Source organism: Chlorocebus sabaeus, chromosome 21 (genome assembly GCF_047675955.1).
Source record: "Chlorocebus sabaeus isolate Y175 chromosome 21, mChlSab1.0.hap1, whole genome shotgun sequence".
NCBI lineage: Eukaryota > Metazoa > Chordata > Mammalia > Primates > Cercopithecidae > Chlorocebus > Chlorocebus sabaeus.
Genome location: NC_132924.1, coordinates 17,993,568 through 18,013,205, shown reverse-complemented (window position 1 = coordinate 18,013,205; position 19,638 = coordinate 17,993,568). Strand labels below are relative to the sequence as shown.

Here is a 19,638-nt window from a genome sequence, read left to right as displayed (position 1 = left end):
CAAAGAGTAAGACTTATAATGCAGATTCCTGACCATTATTTAGAAAATTTCTGGCCAGGTGTGGTGGCTCACGCCTGTAATATCATCACTTTGGGAGACTGAGGTGGGCAGATCACGAGATCAAGAGTTCAAGACCAGCCTGGCCAACATGGTGAAACCACATCTCTAGTAAAAATTAGCCAGGCGTGGTGGTACGCATCTGTAATCCCAGCTACTTGAGAGGCTGAGGCAGGAGAATTGCTTGAACCCGGGAGGTGGAGGTTGCAGTGAGCTGAGATCACGCCACTGAACTCCAGCCTGGGCAACAGAGCAAGACTCCATCTCAGAAAAAAAAAGAAAGAAAGAAAGTCTCTGATCCACTGAGTCAAAAGGTGGGAATCTGCTTTTTAAAAAGTTTGTATTTTCACGTGTATCAAATAGTCATGTGTCACCTAACAATCAGGATACATTCTAAGAAATGTATAGTTAGGCAATTTCATCATTGTGCAAACATCACAGCGTGCACTTACACAAACCTAGATGGTACAGCCTACAACACACCTAAGCTGTATGGTATGGCCTGCTGCTCCTAGGCTATAAACATGTACAGCATGTCACTGTACTGAATACTGTAGGCAATTATAATACAATGGTAAGTATTTGTGTATCTAAACACAGAAAAGGTGCAGTACAAATATAGTACTATCATCTTATGGGACCAGGGTCATATATGCAGTTCACTGTTGACTGAAATGTTACTAGCGGCACATGACTGCACATTTAAGAATATGTAAAATATATATGTGAATATGAAGAGAAATACGATAAACTCCCAAGTGTCCACTACCCCTATTAAAACACAGATTTTTACCAAGACATTAAAGACACCCTGATCCCACTCCCTTCCCTCCACCAAGGTAGCTATTATCCTGATTTAATCATTCCCTTGCTTTGCTTGTCCTTTCTTGTTTTTCTTCTATCCCTCTAGGGAAAAAGCAGCTTTTTTTTTTTTTTTTTTTTTTTGGGACGGCATCTCACTCTGTCTCCCAGGCTGGAGTGCAATGGCATGATCTCGGCTCACTGCAACCTCCGCCTTTCAGGTTTAAGTGATTCTCCTGCCGCAGTCTCCAGAGTACCTGGGATTACAGGCACCTGCCACCACACCCAGCTAATTTTTGTATTTTTGGTACAGACGGGGTTTCACCATGTTGGCCAGGCTGGTCTTGAACTCCTGACCTCAAGTAACCCACCCGCCTCAGCCCCGCAAAGTGCTGGGATTACAGGTGTGAGCCACCGCACTCAGTTTCCTCCAGAATTTTGAAGGCGGCATTGTTTCACTGCTTTCACACTTCCAGGTTGCTACAGAGAAATCCAAAGCCATTCTGATTCCTGATCCTGTATATGTGATCTGGGTTTTTTTCACTCCAGAATCATCTCTTTACCACACAGTGTCCTGAAATTTCCTAATGATGGGCCCTAGCATGGGTATATTTATTAGGCTGGACACACGGCAGGCACATCCAATCTGCAAACTTCAATCTTCCACTGTTGGCCATTTTCTTGAATTATTTTCATCTTTTCATTTCCTCCTATTTTATCTGCAACTCAACTGCATAAATACTGAACCTCAGGAATAGTCAGCTAAGTGCCCTCTGTCTTTTTGCCTACTTTCTAGGGGATTTCCTGAACATTATCTTACAACCTTCCAAAGATTTTCATTTCCACTATCATGTTTTAAAGTTTTTTCATTTTATAGCCGGGATTTTTTTTTTATTGACACATTGTCATTACATATATTTGAGGGGTAAAATTTGAGGTGTAAATACATATATATGGTTTTTTTGTTTTGTTTTCTTTTGTTATTTGAGACAGAGTCTCTTTCTGTCACCCAAGCTGGAGTGCAGTGAGATGATCTCAGCTCACTGCAAACTTTGCCTCCTGACTCAATCAATTCTCCTGCCTCAACCTCCCAAGTAGCTAGGATTACAGGATGTACCACCATACCTGGCTAATTTTTGTATTTTTAGTAGAAACGAGGTTTTGCCAAGTTGCCCAGGCTAGTCTCGAACTCCTGACCTCAAGTAATCTGCCCACCTTGGCCTCCCAAAGTGCTGGGGTTACAGCCATGAGCCACCATGCCCAGCCTCAATACATATACATGTTACATAATGATCAAATCAGAGTATTTAGCATGTCCATCATCTCACGCACTTACCATTTCCTTCTGGTAAGAATGCTCAAAAGCCTCTCTTCTAGCTATTTTGCTACAATACCTTACTATTAACCACAATCACCCTTCTGTGGAATAGAATACCAGAACTTATTCCTCCTAATTGTAACTTTGTACTCATTTGAACGACCTCTCCCTTCCTACCTTCCCTTCTCCCTGCCCAAGTCTCTGGTAAGTTTTATGGCTAGTCTTTTATACAGCATCCTGTTTTTATTAATCTTCATCTCATCTCTCTGAATATTTCCCTAATTGGGGTAGGAGGTTGTTGGTAATTGTTTTTTTTCCCTGCAAAGTCTGTATTTCTTCCAAGTTGCTTCTCTGTTTTGCTTAATTCTCACCATCCACCTTCGATGTTGGATGCTTTCCTCAAATAACTGGTAATCCTCGGGTATTTGCTTATGATTAAGACTGGGAGTCTGGGGCTGGGTGCACTGGTTCTGGCCTATAATTTCAGCACTTTGGGAGGCCAAGGTGGGCAGATGATTTGAGGTCAGGAGTTCGAGCCTAGCCTGACCAACATGGTGAAAGCCTGTCTCTACTAAAAATACAAAAATTAGCCAGGCATGGTGGCTACACCTATATACACCTATAATCCCAGCTACTCAGGAGGCTGAGGCAGGAGAATTCCTTGAACCAAAGAGACAAAGGTTGCAGTAAGCCAAGATCACACCACTGCACTCTGTTTAAAAATATATATATTAAAACACACATGGCAGGAAAAAAAATTAGCCAGGCATGGTGGTATGCACCAATAGTCCCAGCTACTCAGGAGGGAGGATCACTTGAGTCCGGGACTTCTAGGTTGCAACGAGGTAGGATCACGCCACTCACTGCACTCTAGCCTGGGTGATAGAGCAAAACCATGCCTCTAAAAAAATAAAAAATAAAAATAAATAGTGAATCATCTTTCTGTAATAGAGTTATACTAAAACTTTGAAAGATTTTCTCCTTAAAAAATAAAGATATAATAATAAACCTATGGCTTATTACTAGTATGAACCAATACCCTATAAAGATTATATATTGAAGCCAGGCATGGTGGCTCACGCCTGTAATCCCAGTACTTTGGGAGGCCGAGAAGGGTGGACTGCCTGAGGTCAGAAGTTCGAGGCTAGCCTGGCCAACATGGTGAAACCCCATCTCTACCAAAAAATACAAAAATTAGCCAGGCATGGTGGTGCAAGCCTGTAATCCCAGCTACTTGGGAGGCTGAGGCAGAAGAATCGCTTGAACCCAGGAAGTGGAGGTTGCAGTGAGCTAAGACAGTGCCATTGCACTCCAACCTGGGCTACAAGAGCAAAACTCCAACTCAAACAAACAAACAAAAAAAATTATATATTGAGAAAATGTATAAAAATGATTTGTATCTGACACAGACACGAGATACCACAAGAAATTAAAAAAGAAACAATAGGCTGGGCGCAGTGGCTCACAGCACTTTGGGAGACCAATGCGGATGGATCACTTGAAGCCAGGAGTTCGAGACCAGCCTGGCCAACATTGTGAAATCACGTCTCTACTAAAACTACAAAAAATTTAGCTGGACATGGTGGTGCACACCTATAATCCCAGCTACTCAGGTGGCTGAGGCACAAGAATCACTTGAACCCGGGAGGTAGCAGTTGCAGTGAGCCAAGATTGCACCACTGCACTCCAGCCTGGGCAACAGAGCAAGCCTCTTGTCTCAAAAAAAAAAAAAAAAGAAACCTTTAATACAAAAATAAATGCCAAATAAAAATCATTCTAAAAACTGAAAGATAATACTATATTTAGAAGTTATTCTTAATATGAAAGCTTGAAACACACCAAGTATTACTTACCTTTTCCAATAGTCTTGATCTTTCTTTCATAATATGCCTGATACAGGAAAAAATTCATCTATTTAACATTGACATTGATCAAATTAATCTGAGTGCATCAAAACGCATCTTTAAATTGAATGTTAAGAGTATGTTGCTTGGTGAAACCCCATCTCTACTAAAAATACAAAAAATTAGCCAAGTGTGGTGGCAGGTGCCTGTAGTCCCAGCTACTCGGGAGGCTGAGGCAGGAGAATGGCGTGAACCTGGGAGGCGGAGCTTGCAGTGAGCGGAGATCATGCCACTGCACTCCAGCCTGGGCGACACAGCAAGACTCTATCTCAAAAAATAAATAAATAAAGAGTATGTTGCTTCATATAAGCTTGTTTACCTTCTTAATGATTAACTATTTTGTCTGCCTCCTCTCATTTCTGTTTTGCCTTTGAATATTGCTTTCACTAATTTCAGATCAAGTTCTCATTTCATGTTGAAGTATCCCATAAAAACACTCATATCTATTTCTCTTGCAATTCCTCTCCTAAAGTATTTACAAAGGATGACAGTCTATAGTGAATATTTAAACTCAAAAACACCAACAAACATTATTGGGTAGCATTTAAATACACAACATAGCAAGAATAATACTACCTGATACGATTTGGCTCTGTGTCCCTACCCAAATCTCATCCTGAATTGTACTCCCATAATTCCCACGTGTTGTGGGAAGGACCCAGTGGGAGATAATTGAATCATGGGGGCAGTTTTCCCCATACTGTTCCCATGGTAGCGAATAGTCTCATGAGATCTGATGGTTTTATCAGGGGTTTCCACTTTTGCATCCTCCTCATTCTCTCTTTGCCTGCTGCCATTTGTGTAAGATGGGACTTGCTCCTCCTTGCCTTCCACCATGATTGTGAGGCTTCCCCAGACACATGGAACTGTAAGTCCAATTAAACCTCTTTCTTTTGTAAATTGCCCAGTCTCGGGTATATCTTTATCAACACATGAAAACGGACTAATAAAGTAAATTGGTACCAGGAGTGGGGTGTTGAAAAGATACCCAAAAATGTGGAAGTGACTTTGGAAGTGGGTAACAAGCAGAGGTTGGAACAGTTTGGAGGGCTCAAAAGAAGACAGGAAAATGCGGGAAGGTTTGGAACTTCCTAGAGACTTGTTGAACAGATTTGACAAAAATGCTAATAGTGATATGAACAGCAAGGTTCCAAGCTGCAGGTCTCAGATGGAGATAAGGAACTTGTTGGGAACTGGAGCAAAGGTGACTCTTGTTATGTTTTAGCAAGAGACTGGCAGCATTTTGCCCCATCCTAGAGATCTGTGGAACTTGGAACTTGAGAGAAATGATTTTTAGGGTATCTGGCTGAAGAAATTTCTAAGCAGCAAAGCATTCAAAAGGTAACTTGGGTGCTGTTAAAAGCATTCCATTTTAAAAGGGAAACAGGGCATAAAAGTTCAGAAAATTTGCAGCCTGACAATGTGATAGGAAAGAAAAGCCCATTTTATGAGGAGAAATTCAAGCCGGTTGCAGAAATTTGCAAAAGTAGCAAGGAGCCCAATGTTAATCACCAAGACCATGGGGAAAATGTATCCAGGCCATGTCAGAGACTTTCATGGCAGCCCCTCCCATCACAGGACCAGAGGTCCAGGAGGAAAAAATGGTTTTGTGGTCCAGGCCCAAGGTCCCCATGCTGTATGCAGCCTAGAAACTTGGTGACCTGTATCCCCACCACTCCAGCTGTGGCTGAAAGAGGCCAATGTAGAGCTTGGGCTGTGGCTTCAGAGAATGGAAGCCCCAACCTTGGCAGCTTCCACACGGTGGTGAGTCTACAGGCACACAGAAGCTAAGAACTGAGGTATGGTAACCTCCGCCTAGATTTCAGAAGATGTATGGAAATGCCTGGATGCCCAGGCAAAAGTTTGCTGCAGGGGCAGGGCCCTCATGGAGAACCTCTGCTAGAGCAGTCAGAAGGGAAATATGGGGTTGGACCCCCCCACACTGAGTACCTACTGGGACACTGCCTAGTGAAGCTGTGAGAAGAGGGCCACCATCCTCCAGGCCCCAGAATGGCAGATCCACTGACAGCTTGCACCATGCACCTGGAAAAGTCACAGACACTCAACCCCAGCCTGTGAAAGCAGCCTGGAGGGAGGCTGTGCCCTGCAAAGCCACAGGGGTAGAGCTGCCCAAGACCACAGGCAGCTCCATCAGCATGACCCAGATGTGAGACCTGGAGTCAAAGGAGATCATTTTGGAGCTTTAAAATTTGACTGCCCTGCTGGATTTCAGACTTGCATGGGCCCTGAAACCACTTTGTTTTGGTCAGTTTCTCCCATTAGGAACTGTATTTACCCAATACCTGTAACCCCATTGTATCTAGAAAGTAATTAGGTTGTTTGATTTTTACAGGCTTATAGGCAGAAGGGACTTGCCTTGTCTCAGACGAAACTTTGGACAGTGGACTTCTGGGTTAATGCTGAAATGAGTTAAGATTTTGGAGGACTGTTGGGAAGGCATGATTGGTTTTGAAATGTGAGGATACGAGATTTTGCAGGGGCCAGGGGAGGAAAAATATGGTTTGGCTCTGTGTCCCTACTCAAATCTCATCTTGAATTGTACTCCTATGATTCTCATGTGTTGTGGGAGGGACCCAATGGGAGATAATTGAATCATGGGGCGGTTTCCCCCATACTTTTCTTGTGGTAGTGAACAAGTCTCACAAGATCTGATGGCTTTATCAAGGGTTTCCACTTTGCATCTTTCTCATTCTCTCTTTGCCTGCCACCATCCATGTAAGACAGGACTTGCTCCTCCTTGCCTTCCACCATGACTATGAGGCTTCCCCAGCCACATGAAACAGTAAGTCCAGTTAAACCTCTTTCTTTTGTAAAGTGCCCAGTCCCAGGTATGTCTTTATCAGTAGTGTGAAAACAGACCAATATACTACCATACAGAATAATATATTGTATTGCCAACTTTAGGACTTATTTTGCTTTCAGATTTTTTATTTCTTGAAACACCACTAATAGGCTTTATATGAAGTGGACTATGGATACAAATGTATTATTATTTATTTATAAGAATAACTGTTAGCAGCAGATGAGTATAAAAACACATTTATTTATAAGATGGTAACAGTTATGAGACTGGTTGTTTAGATCACAAGCTTATCTCCTAGATGCTCTTGTCTCAGCTCTCAGAGATGTACACCTTAAGGTTTTAGTCGGTGTTGGCATGTCCTGCTCTTGCTTTCCACTTGACATCAGTGGAGCTCTAAGGGCCAATCATATCTCATAGTATTGACTACTGATCTTTAATTGTCATGAAAATGATTCTTTTTCCAACTTGGAATTACCAGTAACTTTCCTCAGGGTTTGGGATTTAAAATAACATACAAGGCCGGGCGCGGTGGCTCAAGCCTGTAATCCCAGCACTTTGGGAGGCCGAGACGGGCGGATCATGAGGTTCAGGATATCGAGACCATCCTGGCTAACCCGGTGAAACCCCGTCTCTACAAAAAATACAAAAAAACTAGCCGGGCGAAGTGGCGGGCGCCTGTAGTCCCAGCTACTCGGGAGGCTGAGGCAGGAGAATGGCATAAACCCGGGAGGCGGAGCTTGCAGTAAGCTGAGATCCGGCCACTGCACTCCAGCCGGGGTGACAGAGCAAGACTCCGTCTCAAAAAACTAAATAAATAAAATAAAATAAAATAAAATAAAATAAAATAACATACAAATTTCCTGAGAAATTCTGGGAGTGACTTCCCATATGGAAACACAACTTTATCCAGAGATCATCTGCTCTGAACCTCCAGAATCTGTCCCAAGGTGAATAGCATGCATTGGGAGAGTTGTTTCTTAGCAACATTTATCCACTCTTTCTTATTTCTTGTCTTTTGCACCCCAATTTTCAGAGACACCTGGCTTTGTTACTTCTTGAGCTTTATGAGGATTTAGAGGATAAATCTGGTTGGTTCATAGTTTTTCCCTCTGGCAACTCAGGATTCATAAGTCTTGGGTGTCAGTTAATTTCAACTCATTCTTAGGCTTTTCAGAAATCTACACCAGCTACTCGGGAGGCCGAGGCAGGAGAATGCCGTAAACCGGGGAGGCGGAGCTTGCAGTGAGCTGAGATCCGGCCACTGCACTCCAGCCTGGGCGACAGAGCGAGACTCCGTCTCAAAAAAAAAAAAAAAAAAAAAAAAAAGAAATCTACACTGTGTTGATGTTGTCTGTTTTCCATGTCCATTGGGTTTTTACTGCAGTTTTAATGGAGTTTCAACAGGGAGCAAGATTAGAAGTACAGATTCAATCTACCAGGAATCTACTTTTTTTTTTTTTTTTTTTGAGATGGAGTCTTACTCTTCGCCCAGGCTGGAGTGCAGTGGCGCGATCTCAGCTCACTGCAAGCTCCACCTCCCAGGTTCAAGCAATTCTCCTGCCTCAGCCTCGCAAGTAGCTGGGATTACATGTGCCACCACACCCAGATAATTTTTGTATTTTCAGTAGAGATGAAGTTTCACCATGCTGGCCAGGCTGGTCTCGAACTCCTAATCTCAAGTGATCTGCCCAGCTCAGCCTCCCAAAGTGCTGGGATACAGGCGTGAGACACCGCACCTGGCCAAGAAGAGCTTCTTAATAAATAAAACTATCTCCAGCAGGAATGAACTGCTTTGCGAAACAAGAAACTCAAGCACAGACTGCACAATTATCACTTATTAGGGATGCCACTAATAGCATCTAAGCCCCAGATGGCTGTATAGTCCAACTGGCTGGTGAGGCAAGGCTGTCACACAGAAAAAACAAAGTCAATAAATAATGAAATGCTAGAAGAATGAAATTACAAAAATAAAGTCAAACTAAGCGAGAGCTACCAAATATAAAGGATTATCCACAGCTAACAGTATTACAGGTAATCACTGTCGAGTTCTAAATTTCCTTTTCTATTAGAACATAACTTTTCCCACACACAGCATCTGTAGTCAGATGTGCATTTATCCCTAGATTCAATCTGAGGAGTTGAAAAGTGACAAAGGGATGGATGGCTTCCTGAATACTATGAAAATGTCCCCTGACCCACAAATTTCAATATACCATTAAGCATTTTTTTCATTACCTGAAATGTATGTTTGCTTACAAACAGGTTTCCTTGCATCTATTCTCCCCACCTCCTCCAATCAAGGAGCAAAGAGAACACCAGAGAAGCTGGAGCACAGTAAACGAGGGGAAACTAGCATGAGATGAGGCTATGAAAGAAGAGAGGCCAGATCACAGAACAGGGAGGAGGGAGGAATGTTGTGGGTCAAGTTAAATATTTGGGGTTTATTCTAAGTACAATAAAAAGTAAAAGGCTGGGCGTGGTGGCTCGCACCTATAATCCCAGCACTTTGGGAGGCCAAGGTGGGCGGGTCACTTGAGGTCAGGAGTTCAAGACCAGCCTGGCCAACATGGTGAAACCTCATCTCTACTAAAAATATAAAAATTAGCCAGGCATGGTGGCGGGCACCTGTAATCCCAGCTACTCGGGAGGCTGAGGCAGGAGAATTGCTTGAAACCAGGAGGCAAGATTGCAGTGAGCCAAGATCGCACCACTGCACTCCAGCCGGGGCAACAAAGCGAAACTCTGTCCAAAAAAAAAAAAAAAAAGAAAGGAAAAAAAGAGTTTCAGTGTTCAATATATTTTTGTGTTTTGATTGTGGGAAGCAGTAACGTTGCATCCCTGCCTTTCCTCTTTATTAAGGGTTTTATCTAAGTATGATGGACTAGAAAGGATAAAATCAACACAGTCCCTTTTCTTTTTCTTTTCTTTTTTTTCAGAAACTTACAAACTTTCTCACAAACTTGTTTAGGAATAAAAACATGGGGAGTGACAAGATCAGATTTTACATTTTTTTAAAATGGCTGTTGTGTGAAAAATGGGGGTAATAATATATCCTGGCAAATCAATTAGGAAGCAGTATATCTAGGTGAAAAATCATTGTTCTTTTCAATGAGAGAGGTAGAGATGAAGTGGCCATATTTGAAAATATTTAGGAGGGAGAATTTAGAGAACACTGAGGGGTCTTAAAGTGACCCTGAATATTACTCAGGAGCATCTGGATGAATGGCAGCCCTGGTCCCTAGGGAAGTATATACTGCCAGACATTAAGTTGCTGGAAGTATAAAGAAAAAAAGAATCCATTTTTTGGATGAGTTAGCTTTGAAAACCTGAGTCACCTAAGTGCAAATGTCTCACAAGCTTCCACTTCATCATTTCTCACTGAACATCTCCATTAAGGCTTCACAATCAGGAAGCTGGCAATTAGAACCTATATCTTTCTTCCATGTCTGCTCCATTTACTGATCAATGCCACCAACTACCAGAGATGTTATAAAGGGATTCCTACATGTGATAGAGAAGGCTGAAACATAAAACATCTGAAGTCGCACTGATAAGGCTCTATGACTCACAGATTCATCCACAACACTGGAGTTATTCCTGCCACAAAGGTTAACCTTAAGGAAAGAGTCAATTCATAATTCTGCAAACTCTGAAAACAAATACAAATGTATTAAGGAATATTTTTATCCATAGACTACTTTACTAGTAACATTATAAGGATAAGATGAATTTTGAAATAGACTTTAAAAAATAGTTTCAATAGTTAAATGTCAGTTCTTAATTAACCATCTTGATTTTCTGACATAAAAATGTATAGCAAATATTGTCCAGCTGACAAAAAGCCACAATCTTTATTAGTAAGTCCTATTATATAGCACAACACTGCCACCTGTTGGAGGACATTGCTAGCCAAATGTTTTTATTCCTAAACACTAAATGCATGAAAAAGTTTATGAATTTCTGAAAAAAAATGAAGAGCCTATGTTGACTTTATCCTTTCTAGCCCATCATGCTTAGATTAAATCCCTAATAAAGAGGAAAAGCAAGGACGCAACGTAACTGCTTCCCACAACAAAAACACAAAATGGTATTTACTTGTTGGTTTTGGTAACTTGGATGAGGGGAAGGTTTAACCATGCAGAGATAGCACTAGGGAGTTTTTGAGGTGAGGCTTCTGCGTCCTGACTATGGTGGTGGTTACACAAACAGTACATGGGTTAAAATTTATAATATAAAAAGTTTATTTTGCTGTATGGTAATTCAAAAAAAAAAAAAAAAACAGGGTAAGACAATACAACTACTCAGTACCATGGGAAAAATCATAAGTTATAATGTGAAAGTATTCACATAAATTTCAAAGTTTTGCTACTTATAGCTCAAAGGCTTGAGGCCCAAAAAACATTAGAAAAATTCTAATGTAACACCACATGATGATATACTTAAATATGGATGTAGAATAGAAGTGTTTCTAAAGGCTACCATTGCACATCAGAAGTCAATCTTTGCCCCCAGCATATAACATTTCAACGAAAGGAACAATCTATAACCAAAAGTTAGGAGTATTCACCTTTGATTCTGGTAACTTTTATTTATTTATTTATTTTTTTTTTTTTTTTTTTTTTTTTTTTTGAGACAGGGTCTCACTCTGTCACTCAGGCTGGAGTGCAGTGGTGCCACTACAACTCACTGCAGCCTCGACCTCCCAGACTCAGGTGATCTTCCCACCTCAGCCTCCTGAGTAGCTGGGACTAAAGGTGTGCACCACCATGCCCGGCTAGTTCTTCTATATTTTTAGTAGAGAGATGGGGTTTCACCATTTTGCCCAAGCTGGTCTCAAGCTGCTGGACTCAAGTGATCTGCCCACCCTGGCCTCCCAAAGTGCTGGGATTACAGGCATGAGCCATCACACCTGGCTAGGAAATGCTTTTCCCTACAACAAAGCGAGAGTCTTGTTCTGTCGCCCAGGCTAGAGTGTAATGGCACAATCTCAACTCCCTGCAACCTCTGCCTCCCAGGTTCAAGCGATTCTTGTGCCTGGTGCCTCAGCCTGTGAGTAGCTAGGACTATAGGCACTTGCCACCAGGCCCAGCTAATTTTTATATTTTTAGTAGAGACAGGGTTTCACCATGTTGGTCAGGCTGGTCTGAACTCCTGACCTCAAGTGATCCGACTGCCTTGGCCTCCCAAAGTGCTGAGATTACAGGCATGAGCCACCACGCCCATCTAGTACATTCTTTATGTGATTGTGTTTCATCTCCCTCAAAAAGCTGGTGCATAAAGAGGGAAAGTTGGGTGCTTAGCATCTAAGTAATCTTGGTATTTGCTAGATCACTTATGAATGTAAGTGACATCAGAGTTCCATGATATCTGGAACATCTAAATCCATCTGGGGACCTTTCCAGTGCATTTGCAAATGCCAAGTGTCATAAGGCACCAAGAGCCCACAAGATAACAGATCACCAGATCAGAGTCCAAATGACAAAGAGACCCAAACTAACAGCAAAAGTCACATTAACACACCAGTTCCTCCCATCTCTCCTGATAATACACTTGCTGTTAATAAAATGATATCGGTTGTAACAGCAATGATGGAACATTAAACTGAGACCTTATGAAAGATGTTGCAATGGGAGGGAAAGGTTGGTAGAGAAGTTGTAACACATAAAAATCTTCTACCCTTTATCCCTTAGGGCTGCCCTTAAGCCATCCTGTTCCCAGGATCTGGCAGCCACATGCAATCTTAGTTTTCTAAGTTTTGGTTGAGCCATACTGTTGTCTGTTTTTCTACATTTTCCCAGTCATACCTGGGAGGTCACAGCTATTCAAAGGGACTGCAGTACCCACAATAATTTGCAGTTCCAACAATAGGAGAATAGTTGAAAAAGAATGATACAGTCGTAAAAGAGAATAATGCTGGTCATCTCCTAATCTTCAACTAACTAATGACATGGTTATCTTTGCACTGAGGAAGGTAAACTTGCCTGTCAGAAGCAGCAATAGTCACAGCACACCAGGGTAATTGCCAAAGCATCTAAATGGAGCAGTAGTAGGATACCAGAACAATTCACAGACTTTTGGAACTATACAAGTTTGCAAACTCACCTCCATTTTAGAGTCTGTCATGATGGGTAATTTCCCCAAAGACTAAAAATACAGAAAGCATTAAGAAAAAAAAAAAGGCTAGGCAAGGTGGCTCACGCCTGTAATCCCAGCACTTTGGGAGGCTGAGGCAGGTGGATTGCTTGAGCTCAGGAGTTTGAGCCTAGCCTGGGCAACATGGCAAAAATCCCATCTCTACAAAAAATACAAAAATTAGCCAGGCATAGTGGCATGTGCCTGTAGCCCCAACTGCTGGAGGGGCTGAAGCAGGAGGATTACTTGAGCCCATGAGGTCAAGGCTGCAGTGAGCTATGCTCATGGCACTGCACTCCGGCCTGGGTGACAAGGTGAGACCCTGTCTCAAAAAACAACAACAACAACAAGAAAATCTTGGATCATAGAGATGTTTAGGATTTGGAAAACTATCCAAGATAAACCTTTTATTTAGTGTGAACTGCAATAATTTTAAAACTCAAAGATCTCCAAGTCCTCATACAAAAACACCTACACCCCTTCAAGTAGGAAATGGCCCTTTGGAAAGGTAAACGTGATAATCCATGGCTAAATTACACAATTCTTTTAAATCTCATCTTTTATGTAAATAACAAAAACACTAAAGCATACGGGCAGTTCCTCAAAAATCAAAAGAATTACCCTACAATCCAGCAATTCCACTTCTGGGTATGTATACCTAAAAGAACTGAAAGCACAGCCAGGCATGGTGGTTCACACCTGTTATCCCAGCACTTTGGGACGCTGAGGCGGGCGGATCCCTTGAGGTCAGGAGTTCAAGACCAACCTGGCCAACACAGCAAAACCCTGTCTCTACTAAAAATATAAAAATTAGCCGGCGTGATGGTGCATGCCTGTAGTCCCAGCTACTCAAGAGGCTGAGGCAGGAGAATCACTTGAACGATGAGGCAGAGGTTGCAGTGAGCCAAGATCACACCACTGTACTCTAGCTTGGGAGACAGAGCAAGACTCCATCTCAAAGAAAAAAAAAAAAAAAAAAGAATTGAAAGCAGGAACTCAGACATTTGTATACCAATGCTCATAGCAGCACTATTCACAATAGCCAAAAGGTGGCAACAACCCAAATATCTATCGACTAATGAATGGATAAACAAAATGTGTTCTATGGAATACAATGTAATATTATTCAGCCTTTAAAAAGAAGAAAATTCTAACACATGCCACAACATGAATTAACCTTGAAGACATGCTACATAAAATAAACCAGACACAAAAGGACAAATATTTTATGATTCCACTTTTATGAGGACCCTAGAAGAGTCATATTCATAGAGACAGAAAATATAATGGTAGTTGCCAGGGGCTGGAGAGAGGGAGGAACAGAGATATATCATTTAATGGGTGCAGCGTGTGGAGATAAAAGTGTTCTGGGTCAGGTGCAGTGGTTCACGCATGTAATCCCAGCACTTTGGGAGGCTGAGGTGGGCAGATCACCTGAGGTCAGGAGTTCAAGACCAGCATGACCAACATGGAGAAACCCCATCTGCACTAAACATACAAAATTAGCTGGGCATGGTGGCGCATGCCTGTAATCCCAGCTATTCGGGAGGCTGAGCAGGAGAATCACTTGAACCCGGGAGGTGGAGGTTGCGGTGAGCCGAGATCACGTCATTGCTCTCCAGCCAGGGCAACAAAGAAAAAAGTGTTCTGGAGATAGATGGTGGTTATGGTTACACAACCATGAGAAAGTGCTTAATGGCACTGAACTGTACCTTTACAAATAGTGAACACGGTCAATTTTATGTTATGTATATTCTATCACAATTTTAAAAAAGAAAAGACAAAACACTGAAACAAGAAGCACAGAGTTCTAACTGGAATCAAGCCATGGGGAAAGAATGAAATTTTGGCCATTATATGTCAACAGAGAGATGCAATTTTTTCTGGAAGCTATTGTACGTCACTTTCCTTAGACTGTCAAAATGCTCAGTTTCTAAAAATACTTTTACTACTGGCTGGGTGCAGTGGCTCACACCTATAATCCTAACACTTTGGGAGGCCAAGGTGGTGAGGTCAGGAGTTCCAGACCAACCTAGTCAACATGGTGAAACCCCGTCTCTACTAAAAACACAAAAATTAGCTGGGAGTGGTGGCAGCCTCCTGTAATCCCAGCTACTCAGGAGGCTGGGGCAGGAGAATCACTTGAACCCAGGAGGCAGAGGTTGCAGTAAGCTGAGATCACACCATTGCACTCCAGTCTGGGTACCAAGAGCGAAACTCCGTTTAAAAAAATATATATATATATATAAAATATATATATACACACACACACATATATATAACTACTACTACTGCCTTTTAACCAATAAAATTTTTTTTAAATTACAATGTCAACAAGATTTTATAAAACTACTTTTTCCAACACGCCCCAAACAATACAGAACACAATAGTTACACTCAACCTCTGCATACATTAAATCTTCAAAAAAATACCTGCTAGTATGAAAAAAGTACCTAATATTTGGTGACCAACTGTCCAACATGGCTCTCACAAATCTAATGCAGTATATGAAACATGAACAAGAGAATAAAAGGATAACTTCTTGGAGTCTGTTTAAAGTAGAGAGTTAAATGAACAAAGTTGAAGCAGATCATGGCATATTTTTCGAGGCAGAGAGACAGGGAGGCACCAATGTCTGAAACAATGAACACTATTAGGCTAAACATAACACCAGGAACTCAGATGTCACACTAACTGGGAAGTACTATGTCAGTTTCTCTAACTCCTATAATTAAAGAACAACATTCTAAACTACTGGCCAGAAGGCTTTTAGAGGAAAAGTCCTGACTACACAAAAATGTATAACAACAGTATAGTAAAAAAGATAAAACAAAGTTAACTAAATAGGTTGAAGATATCTGCCACATACCTAACAGTCAATGGCTTAATATTCCTGCACGAAGAAACTCCTAAAAATCAATAAAGACAGACAAAACTCAATACGGAATGGCAAATTACAAAGTTTCCCCTTGCTTCATTTTTCGAGTCTTAAAATGCTCCTCACAGGTTCTTTCACAGCATTTTTCCTGGGCCTGGCCTCCCACGTAGCTGTCGGAAAACCATCACTCTCTAAACTACAATCACACACCCACAGGGAGGTCTCCAAGGCTACTAAAAGTTAATCTCATGTGCTTTTCATCTAAAAGAACGGTAGCATAATCTAAAAGACTGTCACATATCTGATAAATGACTTGTATCTAGAATATATAAAGAACTCTTGCAACTCAATTACAAAAAAGAACCTAATTTAAAAATGGGCAAAGGATCTGAGCAGACATTTCTCCAAAGAAGATACATAAATGGGCAATAAGCACTTGAAAAGATGCTCAGGCCGGGCGTGGTGGCTCAAGTCTGTAATCCCAGCACTTTGGGAGGCCGAGACGGGCAGATCACGAGGTCAGGAGATCGAGACCATCCTGGCTAACACGGTGAAACCCTGTCTCTACTAAAAATACAAAAAACTAGCCGGGAGAGGTGGCGGCGCCTGTAGTCCCAGCTACTCGGGAGGTTGAGGCAGGAGAATGGCGTAAACCCGGGAGGCGGAGCTTGCAGTGAGCTGAGATCCGGCCACTGTACTCCAGCCTGGGCGGCAGAGCGAGACTCCGTCTCAAAAAAAAAAAAAAAAAAGAAAATGAAAAGATGCTCAACATCATTAGCCATCAGGGAAACGCGATTTGAAACCACAATATTTTCAAAAAGTTAGGAGATTTTTAATGGTTGCCATACAAAGAAAAGATGAATGTTTGAGGTGATGGACATGCTAATTACCTGATTTGATCATTACACATTGTATACATTTATCAAAATAACATTCTGTAGTCCCTAAATATGTACAATTATTACATGTCAATGAAACAAAAAATGAAAACACGATGACACACACTTCACACCCACTAGAATGGCCAGAATCAGAAAGACAGATAATGACAAGTGTTGGCAAGGAGTGAGAAATCAAAACCCTAATACACTACTGGTGAGAATGTTAAAAAGATGCACACTGAGGCTTTGGAAAACAGTCTGACCGTTTCTTAAAATGTTAAACAGAGATACCATATGACCCAGCCATTTCACTCCTAGGCACATATGCAAGAGAAATGAAAACATGGTATGTCCACACAAAAACCTGTAGGTGAATGTTCACAGCAGCATTATACATAATAGCCAAAAGGTGGAAACAATCCAAACGTCCATTAACTAATGGAAAATAAATCGTGGTAATATCCATAAAATAAAAGATTAACCAGCAATTAAAGAAGTACTGACACATGCTATTAAACACAACACAGACGAACATGAATGTTAAGTAAAACAAGCCAGCTGAAAAAGACCACATGCTGTATGATTTCACTCACATGAATAATCCAGAACAGTCAAATATACAGTCAGTCAATTCATAGTTGCTTAGGGCTTAGAATGGGGAGTGGGGATGGGGAAGTCAGGTGAGCCTGCTGAATAAGTACAGGGTTTCTTTTTGGAGTGATGAAAATGTTCGAAAATTGATCCAATATGGCTGTCACAAACTGAATGCAGCATATTAAACATGAACAAAAGAATACAAGAATAACTTACTGCAGTCTGTCTGAAATAGACAATAAAATTAAACCAACTAATGAAGTTGAAGAAGATTACAGCATATTTTGTGATGATGGTACTAATTGCGAATGTACTAATTACTTTTAGGTTTAGTTTTTTGTTTTTTATTTTTTTATTTTTTTTTTTTGAGACGGAGTCTAGCTATGACGCCCAGGCTGGAGTGCAGCGGTGCGATCTCAGCTCACCGCAAGCTCCGCCTCCCGGGTTCATACCATCCTCCTGCCTCAGCCTCCTGAGTAGCTGGGACTACAACCGCCAGCCACCACGCCCGGCTAATTTTTTGTATTTTTAGTGGAGACGGGTTTTCACCGTGTTAGCCAGAATGGTCTCGATCTCCTGACCTCGTGATCCGCCCACCTCAGCCTCCCAAAGCGCTGGGATTACAGGCGTGAGCCACCGCTACATTTTAAATGGTGAATTGTATGGTGGGTGAACTATGTGTCAGAAAGTTGTTTTATTTTTTTAAAGGACTGAAGACTGTTTTGTTTTCATTTTATCCCGTTTTTTAAAACAGTGCCTAGCAATATTATGAATTCAATCGATTTTGGCTAAATGTTAAAACAAAAATAAAAACTTGGGTAAACCATATGAAACTTTGCCGTATCTAAAGTTATTAAATTACTGTAAACTGGCATGGTGGGAGCATAATATGAGTGTACCTGCAGGTGTGTTTTCCATGAAAGTAGCAAAGACCGAAATATTCAGCAGAATCAAGACCCCGAAGGCCCCTTAAGTTAGGCTAAGAAATGTGTATTATCCCGAAGGCAACTTCATCCAGGAAGATTCTGAGGACAGAAATAACACAATCAGATATGTTTTAAACGTGCAAGTGTAAGCGAAGAGTTGCACCTTCTATCCAAAAGTGAGGCACCATTTCCCCCAGGGGAAAATGGGAAGGAATTAGGGGAAGACTGGAGAAACAGGTTATCAAATTATCAGAATCTCCACAGATTTTTAAAAATTACACAGCATCCACCCCAAACACACATACAGACTGACAGGCACTGATACATACATCCAATGTCCCCTACACAGAAACTCACTTTTGTAATCAGCTCCTGTTGGGAGGGTTTTTCTGTCATTCAAGTGTGGCGGGGACAAAAAGTATTATAACCACTAAACCAGATAATTCTTTCCTACAATAATTTGGGCAGCGTACTCCTCAGGTGTTGAAATTTAGTACTACCAACAAAAGTACCCAGTCCCAACTCTTCGAGAGGACCCCAACTCTTTACAGTGTGCTGTTGGGGATGCCCAGCAAAAACTGCAGGACAAAGTCAACGTTAGCTCGACATAGTCTCCTAACTCCGAGCGGACGGAGCCAGCGCGGGTTACCAGGAGCCAAAGCAGCAGCGCAGGGAGGTCACGACCCGGAGCTGGCGCGAACCTCCGCGATGTGACCCGTGAGGGAACTCTCCAAGCAGCAGAGCACCCCGCGCGCGAAGGCGGCCGCCCGGATTGCAGGAACAAACGCTTATCGCTGGGGGGGAAGACGGAGACTCTTACTGCCGCAGGAGACTAACCTGTGAGCAACAGAACCACCACGCTGTGGAGAGTGTAAGCAGTTCTTCCAGGCGTGGGGGGAGCACGGCTAAATGACCGCGGTCCGGCGCGCCAGCGGGGAGCAGTCGAGACTTCCGGCGTCTGCAGCTCGCAGGGCTAGAGCGTCGAACTGGGGCAACCGGAGGCTTCAGCTCACCCCGGATTGTAAATGCTAACGCAGGTCTTCGGGCCGGTGGATCCAGGACTTAGGTCGCCGGGACGTGTGGCTTCTGCTTCTCAGACGTTCGGACTCGCTCTGGGAAGGGGTTCGCCTCCCCTGGTCCCCGCTTGTTTTTTTTTTTCTGCGTCCCGTTATTGCAAATGCATTCAGTCCAGTAGCACTAACCCAGGAAATTAAAGCACCGGCTCATGTTATTCCTCGCAGGTATGCGGCGCTTCCGCTGGCCTCTAAGGACACAAAGCCCCGGGCCATCTGACCCCCACTCCTGCACTGAAATCCATGCCG

At 42.2% G+C, this 19,638-nt stretch overlaps 1 protein-coding gene across 9 annotated transcripts in view; it reads right to left on the bottom strand.

Annotated features, from left to right (window-relative positions):
- The window catches only part of COA1 (cytochrome c oxidase assembly factor 1), a 92,918-nt gene extending 73,487 nt beyond the window's left edge, over positions 1–19,431 (bottom strand). For 3 of the 9 annotated variants that reach the window (XM_037988201.2, XM_007981507.3, XM_073008931.1), the window contains exon 1: positions 19,154–19,264. The gene's annotated coding sequence lies outside the window, so the exon portion shown is untranslated. Of the gene's footprint in view, positions 1–18,289; positions 18,416–18,673; positions 18,696–19,153 lie in introns of those variants that run through there. The other 6 variants (XM_007981506.3, XM_073008932.1, XM_007981503.3 and 3 more) reach the window with 6 other exon arrangements.
- Between the last annotated feature and the right edge of the window lie 207 nt (positions 19,432–19,638).